At 39.9% G+C, this 14,924-nt stretch overlaps 1 long non-coding RNA gene across 1 annotated transcript in view; it reads right to left on the bottom strand.

Annotated features, from left to right (window-relative positions):
* Positions 1 to 14,924, bottom strand: part of LOC138704908 (uncharacterized) — a 399,392-nt gene that overhangs the window by 42,269 nt on the left and 342,199 nt on the right. The gene's annotated exons all lie outside the window — the stretch shown is intronic.

Here is a 14,924-nt window from a genome sequence, read left to right as displayed (position 1 = left end):
GGTGAGGATATGACTTGTTCCAAAACATGACGAACTTCCTTCCTGGAATTGGTAAATCCTCATAAACTCTCATCTTCTCCTCAACTTTTAGGCGCGTGGCAGAAATGAAATAATATGGCAATGACTTCAAGAATTGGCAACAAAAGCTAAGAATTTATCCCTTGCTCGTTCCTACACTTAAGTGGTGAAAAGTGTGAGGGAAGGCCGTCATGTTTTGGAGATGAAATGAAGGTGTTTTGGGGTCAAAGATGTAGCACTCCATGCCCAAGGGGATTGTAAATAGACTGAAAATTAAGTAACATTATTTCCTGATAGGAATGCTTCACTTGAGGTTGTTCCATGTTAATTTATCTACATAGGCCTATTTCTAAATAAAGTCAGCTTTCTCTCTTTCTGCGCTGTACAGGCTCGTGACCTATATTGTATAAAATTCTTAATACAGTGCATCTTCGCCATCACGTCGCGACGACCGACTGGCAAGCGGCAGAAGCACGCCCCCCCCCCCCCAACGGGCGCTCGATCGGTCACGGGCGTGATGGCGAAGACGCATTGTAATAAGAATGTATTATGATTATTTGCAATTATAATTTTAAAACTTTCGCTTATGGACATGCTAGATCAGTAGCTTCGTAGTCAACGTTGAAGTCTCTGGTCGTAAGGTTAACACATCGCAACTCCAGTAATCGCTCGTGCAGATATGTTTATATATCCAGTGGTGTCATTCTAATTTTTTAACAATCGGTTCTCTCCGCTAAGGACCGCGAATTTAAAAATATTGAATGACGTAATAATAAGAAGCTACAAATAAAGGAAAACTGCAATCCAACATGTACTTCCATAACAAAATTATGTGCATAGTTTAAAATGCTGATTCGCGTCACGAAGGAGGAGTAGACTTCTGACACTTCATCTGTGAGCTGAACGGCGGTGGATTGCCTCGCTACAGAAACATCATATCACATACATTATCATACCTATTGTACTATTATATACACAAATAGAATTAAACTGGAATATCACTTTTGTTGACGTCGTACAAAATTTTGTCCAATATTCTTTTGAGAAGATTAACTCCGTACATAGATGAAATTATTGGGGATCATCAGTGCGGTTTACGGCGTAATAGATCGACTATTGATCAGATTTTTTGTATTCGACTGATAGTGGAGGAAAAATGGGAGTATAATGGTACAGTACTTCAGTTATTCTTAGGTTTCAAAAAGGCATATGACTCGGTTAAGAGGGAAGCATTATGTGATATTCTTCTTGAATTTGATATTCCCAAGACACTAGTTCGATTAATTCAAATGTGTCTCAGTGAAACATTCAGCAGATTCCGTATAGCTCAGTTTCTATCTCATGCTTTTCCAATTCACTGCGGGCTAAAGCAGAGAGATGCACAATCACCTTTACTTTTTAACTTCCCATTAGAATATGTCATTAGCAAAGTTCAGGATAACAGGCAGGGTTTGGAATTGAACGGGTTACATCAGCTTCTTGTCTATGCGGATGACGTGAATATGTTAGGAGAAAATACACAAACGATTAGGGAAAACACGGAAATTTTACTTGAAGCAAGTAAACCGATCGGTTTGGAAGTAAATCCGGAAAAGAAGAAGTATATGATTATGTCTCGTGACCAGAATATTGTACGAAATGGAAATATAAAAATTGGAGATTTATCCTTCCAAGAGGTGGAAAAATTCAAATATTTTGGAGCAACAGTAACAAAAATAAATGACACTCGGGAGGAGATTAAACTCAGAATAAATATGGGAAATGCCTGTTATTATTCGGTTGAGAAGCTCTTATCATCCAGTCTGCTGTCCAAAAATCTGAAAATTAGAATTTATAAAACAGTTATATTACCGGTTCTTCTGTATGGTTGTGAAACTTGGACTCTCACTCTGACAGAGGAACATAGGTTAAGGGTGTTTGAGAATAAGGTGCTTAGGAAAATATTTGGGGCTAAGCAGGATGAAGTTACAGGAGAATGGAGAAAGTTACACAACCCAGAACTGCACGCATTGTATTCTTCACCTGACATAATTAGGAGCATTCAATCCAGACGTTTGAGATGGGCAGGGCATGTAGCACGCATGGGCGAATCCAGAAATGCATATGGAGTGTTACTTGGGAGACCGGACGGAAAAAGACCTTTAGGGAGGCCGAAACGTAGATGGGAGGATAATATTAAAATGGATTTGAGGGAGGTGGGATATGATGATAGGGATTGGATTAATCTTGCACAGGATAGGGACCGATGGCGGGCTTATGTGAGGGCGGCAATGAACCTTCGGATTCCTTAAAAGCCATTTGTAAGTAAGTAAGTAATAGCATTATACTATATACTTCTTACTTACTTACTTACTTCTTACTTACTTACTTACTTACTTACTTACTTACTGCCTCTTAAGGAACCCGGAGGTTCACTGCCGCCCTCGCATAAGCCCGCCATTGGTCCCTATCCTGAGCAAGATTAATCCAGTCTCTACCATCATATCCCACCTCCCCCAAATCCATTTTAATATTATCTTCCCATCTACGTCTCGGCCTCCCCGAAGGTCTTTTTCCCTCCGGCCTCCCGACTAACACACTATATGCATTTCTGGATTCGCCCATGTGCTACACATCCTGCCCATCTCAAACGTCTGGATTTAATGTTCCTAATTATGTCAGGTGAAGAATACAATGCGTGCAATTCTGTGTTGTGTAACTTTTTCCATTGTCCTGTAACTTCATCCCTCTTAGCCCCAAATATTTTCTAAGCACCTTATTCTCAAACACCCTTCACCTATGTTCCTCTCTCAAAATGAGAGTCCAAGTTCCACAACCATAAAGAACAACCGATAATATAACTGTTTTATAAATTCTAACTTCAAGATTTTTTGACACTAGACTGGATGATAAAAGCTTCTCAATCCAATAATAGCTGCCATTTCCCATATTTATTCTGTGTTTAATTTCCTCCCGAGTATCATTTCTATCCTAGGTATTTGAATTTTTCCATCTCTTCAAAAGATAAATTTCCTATTTTTATATTTCCATTTCGTACAATATTCTCGTCACGAGACATAATCATATACTTTGTTTTTTCAGGATTTACTTCCAAACCTATCTCTTTACTTGCTTCAAGTAAAATTCCCATTATTTTCCCTAATCGTTTGTGGATTTCCTCCTAACATATTCACGTCATCCGCATAGACAAGCAGCTCATGTAACCCGTTCAATTCCAAACACTCTCTGTTATCCTGGACTCTCCTAATGGCATACTCTAGAGCAGAGTTAAAAAGTAAAGGTGATAGTGCATCTCCTTGCTTTACCCACAGTGAATTGGAAATGCATCTGACAGAAACTGACCTATACGGACTCTGCTGTAAGTTTCACTGAGACGCATTTTACTTACCCGAACTAGTTTCTTGGGAATATTAAATTCAGTAAGAATACTGTATCATATAAAACTTCTCTCCTAACCGAGTCATATGCCTTTTTTAAATATATGAAAACTGATGCACTGTACCCTTATACTCCCATTTTTTCTCCATTATCTGTCGAATACAATATATCTGATCATTAGTTGATCTATTACGCCCTAAACCAAACTATACACTATATACAGAAATTAAATAAAAACAACATAAGCAGGAAATACACGCGTTTATAAGCACAAGGTAGACACGCATGTTCCTTACTGAGAAACAACTTATGTTTCCTGGAAATGCTGTTCTATGCATGCGCAGAGCTTTGAATGTCTGTCCACACCGTCATATTATTTGAATTATCTCAAAGCGCCCCCAGCCAGGAATAGGACAAAGTTTCCCTTGTTTCTTGTAGCCCTGTGCTCCACATAAGGACCTAAAGAAAATGCTATACTATCTAAAGATGCATCTGCATACATATTTGTACAACATACTGTTACAAGTTAATTCAACAAGTACGGTACAATGAAAGATGAGCAGAAGACGTTTCTTCTTCAACTTTTACCCAAACACTGATAGGAGTTCCCAACTTCTTCAAAAGTTGTTTTCACGTTTTTCTTTTCCTGTGTTACAAATTATATACCTCTCAGTCCAGGAGTGATCTGTAAATGGTAATGTTTTAGTGAAATTGTTGTGCTTGTTTTATACATTTATGCATGATTGTGGGAATTTGAATTTTTGAAAGTGCAGTTTTTTGTACCACACTACCATGTCAAGCATTGGAAGAACCCTGTTACCTATTAGCAAACACATTTCATTTTAAGTAAAGAGTTCTCTATTTTAGACCTTTTATGTCAGATTCTAAATCTAGAATCTTCACCTAAGTACTTGAATGAGGGTTTCGAATGTATTTTGCGCTTTCAATCTTATTGTTTCTAGTTGAACTGCGATAGATTCGGTATCATGTATCTCTGGCAGATTTAGTATTCTCCCAGGAGATAAAAGATTGGTCATAGGCGATCTGTTGCACACTGGATCCTGTTGTTCTCTCAGCAGGGATAGCTGGGTTGAAACATGACCACCAACAGTCTTTCTGATGATAAACATTTCTTACATGGCAAGATGGAGGATTCTGGATGGAATCCTTTCACGTTTCATTGCATTGCCCCGATTTCTGTGTGGAATTTATATTCAAACAAAAAAACTTAAATAATACTGACAACTACCGACCCAGCAGCCATAAATCATTCAAAATTTTCAATACTTTTAATGAATAAAAATATGTTCCATTAAAAATGGAATAACAAATTGTAGGGGTATTAAAAAGGAAAACGAAGTATCTTATTACTGTGCTTAATAGTGTATAATAGTCTATTTACTTCTTTAAATAATATTTTGGAATAATAAACAATGGCTCAGTTTTGTGTATGTGGTATTAGCACTCAAAAGAAAAGGAGTTTCGATAGGAGACTGCCAAAGTAATTGCAGATCGGCCTGCAAACATAATATCGACGGGCCAGTTCTCAAGGGAAACAACTCAAAATTTAAACTTTAGAGAAAACTTAAGTTTAAAGCTTCATGTTGCTGTGAAACATTCAATTTGGAAACTTACAACATATATTAAACATGATTTGAATTTGGATTAAGAATCCTCTGATTTTTCACAGCAACATTAAGCTTCAAAATGCAGGATTCTCTAAACATGAATTTTGAATTGTTTCCCTTTCAAGTTGGACCGTCGATGTTGTAGGCTATGTCTGTTGTCACTGGCTGTACACTTGGTTAAGAAGCAACGATTTAATAATGTGATATGATTATGTCTACTGTTGTATTAAAAAGGCTAGAGACTTATATGTTGGAATGTTAAATTAATGTTCTTCCTTTCTGTCAACCTAATTTGTTTTATCTTCAAAATTTAAGATCAGGTTCTACGAACTGCGACAAATTCAACAAGTAAATCGGGCGACTGGTGCGAACTGGCTGAATGATACCATTGGATAAATGTTCTATTCACTACCAATACGAATTCAAGTCTCCTGAACTTGTGCACAGAGTCCGTAGGTATCCAGAGAATCACAATTCTTTGCGCTGGATATGCCGACAAAAATCAGGCATTTTTTTTACACCGCACGGTATTTCTTATATGCATTTGTATAGGGAATGACTGTAGCCTAAATCAGACTCAAATATTTTTTAATTTTAAGGGCCATGGACACTGGCCTAAAATAAGTTTTACTTTAAATGGTAATATTACTCTGGGATTCCACGGATTCTGCTTCTGCATAGCTGAGAGCGCCACTATAGATTAGAATTTGAACAGTTACTGTACCTTCGTAGTATTCGTCTACGTCGTACTGGAAGTGGTAAAGATAAACCTCTAGCTTCATCAACTTCCTCCGCCCCAGCTCCATGACGCTCTCCTCCCACTCGGCGTACTGGCTGCTCGAAGGCTGGCTGGCAGCGTTTACCATCATCGGCTCATCAGTTGTTAGATTCACCAACTTCCTCCATCCGAGCTCTATGTCGCTCTCCTCGAACTCGGTGTACTGGCTGCTCGAAGGCTGGCTGGCAGCGTCTACCATCATCAGCTTATCAGTTGTTAGATTCACCAACTTCCTTCGCCCCAGCTCCAAGTCGCTGTCTTCGAACTCGGCGTACTGGCTGCTCGAAGGCTGCCTGGCAGCGTCTACCATCATCGCCTCATCAGTTGTTAGCTTCACCAACTTCCTCCGCCCCAGCTCCATGTCGGTCTCCTCGAACACGGTGTACTCGCTGCTCGAAGGCTGGCTGGCAGCGTCTACCATCATCGGCTTATCAGTTGTTAGATTCACCAACTTCCTCCTCCCCAGCTCCATGTCGCTGTCCTCGAACTCGGTGTACTGGCTGCTCGAAAGCTGGCTGGCAGCGTCTACCATCATCGGCTCATCAGTTGTTAGATTCACCAACTTCCTCCGTCCCAGCTCCATGTCTCTCTCCTCGAACTCGGTGTACTCGCTGCTCGAAGGCTGGCTGGCAGCGTCTACCATCATCAACGTATCAGTTGTTAGATTCATCAACTTCCTCCGCCCCAGCTCCATGTCGCTCTCCTCCAACTCGGCGTACTGGCTGCTCGAAGGCTGGCTGGCAGCGTCTACCATCATCCGCTCATCAGTTGTTAGATTCACCAACTTCCTCCGTCCCAGCTCCATGTCGCTCTCCTCGAACTCGGTGTACTGGCTGCTCGAAGGCTGGCTGGCAGCGTCTACCATCATCGGCTTATCAGTTGTTAGATTCACCAACTTCCTCCTCCCCAGCTCCATGTCGCTCTCCTCGAACTCGGTGTACTGTCTGGTCGAAGGCTTGCTGGCAGCGTCTACCATCATCGGCTTATCTGTTCTTAGATTCGCCAACTTCCTACGTCTCAGCTCCATGTCGCTCTCCTCGAACTCGGTGTACTGGCTGCTCGAAGGCTGGCTGGCAGCGTCTACCATCATCGGCTCATCAGTTGTTAGATTCACCAACTTCCTCCGTCCCAGCTCCATGTCGCTCTCCTCGAACTCGGTGTACTCGCTGCTCGAAGTCTGGCTGGCAGCGTCTACCATCATCGGCTCATCAGTTGCTAGATTCACCAATTTCCCCCGTCCCAGCTCCTTGACGCTCTCCTCCCACTCGGCGTACTGGCTGCTCGAAGTCTGGCTGGCAGCGTCTACCATCATAGGCTCATCAGTTGTTAGCTTCACCAACTTCGTCCGCCTCAACTCCATGACGCTTTCCTCGAACTCGGCGTACTGCCTGCTCGAAGGCTGGCTGGCAGCGTCTACCATCATCGGCTCATCAGTTGTTAGCTTCACCAACTTCCTCCGCCCCAGCTCCATGACGCTCTCCTCGAACTCGGCGTTCTCGCTGCTCGAAGGCTGGCTGGCAGCGTCTACCATCATCGGCTTCTCAGTTGTTAGGTGATTCCTCTCATTGCTTTTCAAGTTCTCCAACTTACCTGGTGGAGTGTTCATATAACACGCTGCAGTCGATCTTCTTGTCGATCTTCTTGTCAATCTTCTCCATATTCTTGTCAATCTTGTTGTCCATCTTCCTTTCTTCTCTCCGTTGCGTTTCGTCATGACATGTCCTTCCCCAGTATCCCCCACCCGGACATCCGATTGGGGGGATAGTTTACGTCCGGAATTTTTTACCAGGGAAAGACTCATCATGCCATTATTTTTTAGAATTAATCTTCTTGGGATATATATAAATGCGGAAGCTTCCCATTGCTTTCCGCACACCACTCTCTCTTTCGCATCTTTAAAGATCCCAGGGGGCCCCAGCGTGGAGGTGAGGAGAGTGGATTTGACTAATTAGGCCCTCCGGACTTCACCGAAATCCACCGCAAAAGTTAAATATCAGTTCCATCAGGGTTTTTGACCCGATCGGAGACCGGGAAATCCCAATTAGCCTTTGCCCCCCTTATTGAGTCTAAGGCAGCGGATTCCAAAGTGTGCTCCGCGGAGCCCAGAGCTCCCCGAATGTTTCTCAGGGACTTCGTCTGCGGCAGTTATGAAGATGACAAAAATTTCTGCTTCCATCTAGTCTCTAGCGAGAAAAACGCAAACTACTTCCATCAAGTGAAAATACTTTCTCAGAAAATAGTTTGCGTTTTCTTTTTAGATGGAAGCACCAATAATAATCTACTCATTATTGGAACTATCTCGATGTTTCTTGCTTGCCAAGTACTCGATGATTCTCGAAATTTATTTATTGTTTTATATACCAAGCAGATAGCATTTGTTAATCGTGATACGTAGAATCTACAATCTATTGACTATTATGTTGCTTCAAATATATATATATATATATATATATATATATATATATATATATATATATATATATATACACACACACACACACATATATATATATATATATATATATATATATATATATATATATATATATATATATATATACTGCATGTTAAGTTAATTGCAGAAGTGTTAGCTGAACTTTGGTTGAAATGAAACTGTGACTTAAGACGGGTTCCGTAATACCTAAGAGTCATCAGCTATCAACCAGTGCTCAGTTAAAGAGGGATAACAACAGGTGTAAACTTACTGTAAAAGAACATAATGCAAATTCCTTGAAATTGAGTTCTGTATACGTTGAACATGATCCTGCTTCAGAGTCTACGATGTCTAGTGCAGAGGTACTGAAAGGAATTAAAAAACGAAAGTATTGTGATTCATATTTGGACATGGAATTCCCTGAGTTTGCTGATGGATGTCCACAGTGTGAAATATGTAACGAAGTTTTGCCCAATAGTTCTGTGATCCCTGCCAAGTTTAGAGACGGTATTTCGAAACTCATCCTGACTTCACAAATGAAACTGCAGACTAGGTACTTTAAAAGAAAAACTGATGACTCCATGCAGTTCGGACAATATTTTTATCTCGTGTAAAAGACAAATAACAAGAAAGCACTGGAAGCGTCGTGATGACTGGCTCTTGCTGGTAAACCTCTCTCTTGCTTAAACTCTTATGAAACCATTATTATTGAGGCTATTAGTTTATTAGTTATTATTTTCGCTACTTGGGTGCGCTGCTGGATGCACGGAGTAGTTACTCTTTTCGCTACTTGGTGCGCTGCTAGATGTAATAACGCCTCTAACCGCATATAGATGGCAGCACGATCAATTCTACAACAGCGCCTCTAGTATGTGTTACGGGAAACTCAGTGAGTTTCGCATCCTATTATATATTTATCCATGACCTGGCTTTTAGTATAGATATATAACTACAACGTCTTTGGGACACACTCCACTCTCAACTGCTTAGTAGTTACTGAAATTTAAAAAACGCGGGGTGTGTTTATGATTTTTATAGACGTTGCTAGTGTTCTGTTTATAATATGCCTATATTGTTACTATCATAGCATGCAAAATGCCAAATTGTGCGGTGAGCGAGTGTCAGAATTATAGCAGGAAACCTAAAGGCTCGAGTGTTATTTATCATACGTTTCCCTCTGATTCAAAGCTGCTAAAGATAACATACCAGCAAAGAAAAAATTGAAATTAAACGCCCAACCATCGCTGAATTTCCCAGTGTGCTATGTGAAAAATAGTGAGATAAACCTGATAAACAGCGCTAGTAGTAAACGTGTAGAAGAATGAATGCATTATTTGCGGAGACATCAATGTCGATTACCTAACAAAAAGCAATAGGAAAGATCAAATAAATTCATTTCTAGCATCTTTCAATTTAATATACACAGTAAATTTTCCGACCAGAATACAGGGGGATTCAGCTACTGCAATAGACAACATATTCATCGGAAAAGAAAAAATAGGTATATCTCAAACAACCCCAATAATTAATGGTCTTTCGGATCATGATGCTCATCTCCTAAGTATAAATATTAACACATCATCAAAAAAAAAAAAAAAAACAATTAAAGTGAGATTCAGAAATATAAACAGGAATCATTAAATAATTTTGAAATAAATCTTAAAAGTGAAACATGGGAATCAGTATACAGTCAGAGTGATACGAACAGTAAATTCAACGAATTTCATAAAACATTTCTAAATATTTTTGAATCCAGTTTTCCTGTAAAGTATAAACATGAAACAATATGTAGCAATACATGGATTACACAAGGTATTAAAATCTCATGCAAAACCAACCAGCCTATCTCTTTACTTGTTTCAAGTAAAATTCCTGTCTTTTCCCTAATCTTTTGTGGATTTTCTCCTAAATATTCATGTCATCCACATAGACAAGCAGCTGATATAATCCGTTCAAATCCAAGCCCTGTCTGTTATCCTGGACTTTCCTAATAGCATTTTCTAGAGCAGTGGTCGCCAGGACTCGCTGAAATGGATTACGGGTAAACAGTGCATGGCAAAATGCACTCTCGTGCAGGAGGAAGCACACTGGTGCTGTAAGAGATTTGCGGGTAAGAGACGCTAGCCCGAGAGTGCAGTGTTCTGATGACCGCTGTTCTAACGAAAAGTTAAAAAGTAAAGATGATAGTGCATTTCCTTGCTTTAGCCCGCAGTGAATTGGAAAAGCATCAGATAGAAACTCATCTATATGGACTCTGCTGTACATTTCACTGAGGCATATTTTAATTAATTGAACTAGTTTCTTCAGATTACCAAATTCAATAAGATTATATAAAACTTCTCTCTTAACCGAGTCACATACCTTTTTGAAATCTATGAATCCGAGGCTTATGTCGTGGTTTCGTAACAAGCTGTTTATTTACGGTGGTGGGTTGTTAGTTCATCGCCCAACCCCCAAGCTGGAGGTCCACCCCTTATCCGTTGTCCGCGACTGCTTATTCAATCTATTCACACCTATCATCCATATATGGAGGCTGTCTCCTCTATCCTCAACCTGAGGACGCGCCATGCTGTGGTGATAGGGACCCACCATACTTGGAAGCATTTCAATACTTTAATTAATATTAAATCAGTTTAAGTAATAGGTATTTTGCAACACTGTTACAAGATGCATGTCTCACCTTAAGCCTGAGCACCGTGGGTACAGGTTATAAGGGCAGTCTCCTCGTGACTGCTATCTGTGCTCCGGGGAAGTGTTTCGTCTGTTGACAAGTGCTTCTGAATTCACTGCGATGTAGCAATTTTTATAGAAACAAAATCGATTTCTTACTAAATAAAAAGAAAGGACGCAAATTGGCGAAAGAAGATTCTATTCCTTTTGTCTTAAGGATTTAGTGTGTGAAGTTACTGTTATTGAACACCTTTGTTTTATTTGCTTGCTTAGAGTATAGAACCTGTGTTTTGCCATAAGCATATCACAGGATATTTACAATGTTATACACAGGATATTTACACTATTATACACTTATATTTCGGATGCTATTCTTGAAGAGAACAGTAGATGTTGATGAAACTTGTCACTCTTACTGGGTTTATGTGTGTCCTCACCATCTGGTGCTGATTTTGCTTCGACAGTATTGAAGACCGGTCTGTTGAAAAGTGTGTGCATTCCGTCAGTAAATGTATTGCTGACTGCACAGTTTTCTCGGGGCAGCTGCATAATGGGGACGGTGATTTGTTAATTCTGTGCAAGTATGATTTGAAGCATCCGTGGTTTGTCAAGAATTTGGTGAGGATATAGTTTGGCCTTAGGGATATTAAGAGCCTATGTGTGATGGATGGAATATACTGTTTGGTATGTAGTGCTACCTCTGTGTGTATGTTGTTATATAATGTTAATGTTTATATAATTTTGGATTAGTCGTTTAGAAAGAGGTAGTGGGATGGAGTTATATTGTATGGTATTTCTATATCTGGCTGCAGTTTTGGCCAGATATTCGGCTCTTTCATTGCCCTTAATTCCAGAGTGGCCTTTGATCCAGATCAGTGACATTTCCGTAGTTTTCTTAAGGTCGATCATTTTCTTTCTGATGTACACTGCAATCGGCTGTGTCGTTCTTTTGTTTGCTACTGCATGAAATGCAGCTTGCGAGTCGACGTGGATGTCATATGATGTTTTATCCTTACGTTGGGATATTATCCAATCAATTGCCATTTTGATTCCAATGAGTTCTGCTTGGAAAACCGTGCATTCGCTTCCTAATCTTTGACTTTCTATGCATATTTCTAACGATTATTGTACTGCTGCCACTTCTGCTCAGACGTGTTCCTCCGTTTTGGAGCCATCTGTAAATAGCTGTACATTGGTTGAGCTGACTTTGCCACTGAAGTCCACATTTATAATGTTGTCTATTGAATGTATTCCACTGCCACATTCTGTATAATTCTTCTTACCACCATTCACAGAAGAAATGCAGCTCTTTGCTTGTTTCAGTCTCTTGAACTGAAACAACCCAGAACTCACCACGTGGAGGTGGCTGCATGTCGAGTTCCGCCCTGCCCATCCCAACCTCCCTACCATGTGGGCAAGTACATTCCATTGTTCATCCATTGTTATTTTCAATCATTGTTCATACTCTGTGACATGAATCAATATTTAGGTTTGCATTTCATATCTCTTTTGCTTCAATTTGTAAAAGTTACATTATTAAAATTCTCCAATACAATATAATCAGTCACTGTATGTTTGTGCAACGAAAAATGTGAAGAAATACTTGATGTCATTCTTTTTGTATCATTTTTTTCTTTTTTGTAGAACCGTTCATATAAATGTAAATGCGATAGTTAAAGTGTAAGATATGTAACTTTCGGTGCGATGAATAATATTTTTTCACGCGAATTTAATAACTTTTATTTCTTGCTTCTCTATTTTGTGGTTTTCTCTCTTTCTATTTTCTCTCTATCTTTTTATATTTATTGAAGTTTCTCTCTTTCTACTCTTGAAATACTCTACATAAAATTTGAATTGGAAATTGTGAAGAAAATATGGAAACAAACATGTCAATATCCACTTTCAATATTTCTACCCATTTTTTCCATATCAATGATTACGGGGTTGAGCAGATAAAACTGGCCTGCCTCTTCTCATTTGATTTTAAACAAACTTTTTTTCAAAGGAATGGAATAAAATGGATAAATGAATTTGTCCTGTGCTAACCGTCGTAATAAGATGTTGAAAGTGCCCTCCACCAACATCTAGACACTTCTGTGCACGTCTTAACACGTTTATATAAAGACGTGTGAATTTCTCACGGATGTTAGTGCAGATGCTATTCCTGATGTTTCCCTTCAGTTCAGTACATGGATTCTGCTCGCTTTCTGTCCGGACACTTCAACTTTCGGCATGAATTCAGGAAATGATGAATACGAGTCCTCGAAAGTCCACCACAAAATTGGCTCAACATTTTCGAACGTGTGTTAAAGGCTTTGAAAGTCAAATCATACCGAGTGACAGCAACTGAAGGAGCCCGATAAGAATAAATGTTTAAATTTCTACTGCACATTGTTGAATATGATTACGGATGGTGATTTGGACCCACTGTTGTTTATCATGATTGATGAGGCTTGGTTTCTTCTATCGGGATATGTAAACTCTCAAAGAACAGGTACTGGGCGACAGAAAATTCTAACCTAGTGTACGAGCAACCACTACGCGACCAAAAGATCGGTGTATGGTGCTCTATCACTGCAAAACGCATTATCTGTTCAATATTCTTCGACACTACAGTCAACACGGCTGTAGACTTGACTTTATTGGATGAATTCTATCCCCAACTAAAGAAGAGGAGCGTAATTACTGCTTCTTTCAACAACATGGAGCAACATCTGACACATCTGAGAGGTCGCTTAAGCGTATTCATCACATGTTCACCGAAAAGCGGATTGTGAGCAAAGGCTTGTGGCCACCGCGGTCACTAGATTTGTCAACATGTAACTTTTATTTAGGGGAGAGGGGGTACTTAAAGGGGAAAGTGTATGTCTCAACTACATGGGCTTGGCCAGTGGATAGGGAGAAATGAAGCACGTAGCTAGACACGTATTTGGAAAATGGCAACTGATATCAATCTCGTTATTGTTACTGGACAGGGAAGAATGGGAGAGAGGTCACCTTAACGAATTCCCACGTCGTTGTCTGGTGTACTTCACGGATGGCTCCAGAACTTACAGCGATGCTGGAGCAGGGATTTATGACGTAAGACCCAGGACTAGAATATCTATTCCCGTTGGTTAATACACTACGGTTTTGCAAGCTGAAGTCTTTATGAAAACAGCTTGCGCTCAGGAAAATCTAAATATATCATGTCACGGCCTGAATATCTTTATTTGCGCTGATAGACTACACAGGGTGTGCTAAGTACGCACAGAGTCGACTCCAGGCTAATTGAAGAATGCAGAACTAGCCTGGAAACTATATCAAAATGTCCCAGGGCACTGTGGAATGTATGACAATAACAAGCTGGCCTAATGGTCAAGTAAGGAAGTTCCTTCCAATGCTATGGCCCTGAACCCTGTGTTGGCATCTCTAAGTATATAATCAAATAGGTCCTAAAGAAGAGCCTGATGAAAAGTTTAGAATCTACACCTGAATCAACTGAACAACTCTTGGCATTGGAAAGGAGAATTTTTAACATGGTTAACTGGAATTTTGACTGGACACTGCCATCTACATATATTGTCACCTAGATATATCGAGCCCTATTGTAGGAAATGTAGGATGGAGGCCGAGTTATCATTTGCCATTTTGCTGGATTGCTCAGATCTAAGCCCATCAGGCACCGTTAGCTCGGGAAAGAAACATTGTCTTCTGAGGAAATTAATCCCAGCAGCATAGCAAAGCTGGTAACGCATTGCAGTCTCCTGGGTTGATCTGTAGTGTATGGGGTGCACAAAGGGTCATTTGTGCCCAAGTGTTATAGCAGTAATCTACACCCTTAATTTAGAACAATATTAAGAAGAAGATTATATCCCGTTCAGTTATTGCGCACACCATTTCCAATTCCATTTGCTCCTTGTTTTTGAGTAATTTCTTTCCTCGGTATAATTGTCTTGATCATCTGAATTCTGAAGATTTGCCAAAATATATATTTCCCTTAATATGGTGGTGGTTATTACATTTATATAATAAATCA

This window comes from Periplaneta americana, chromosome 8, assembly GCF_040183065.1.
Source record: "Periplaneta americana isolate PAMFEO1 chromosome 8, P.americana_PAMFEO1_priV1, whole genome shotgun sequence".
Taxonomy (NCBI): Eukaryota; Metazoa; Arthropoda; class Insecta; order Blattodea; family Blattidae; genus Periplaneta; species Periplaneta americana.
Note: the sequence above shows the minus strand (reverse complement) of the source record. Positions and strands in the feature narration are given on the sequence as shown.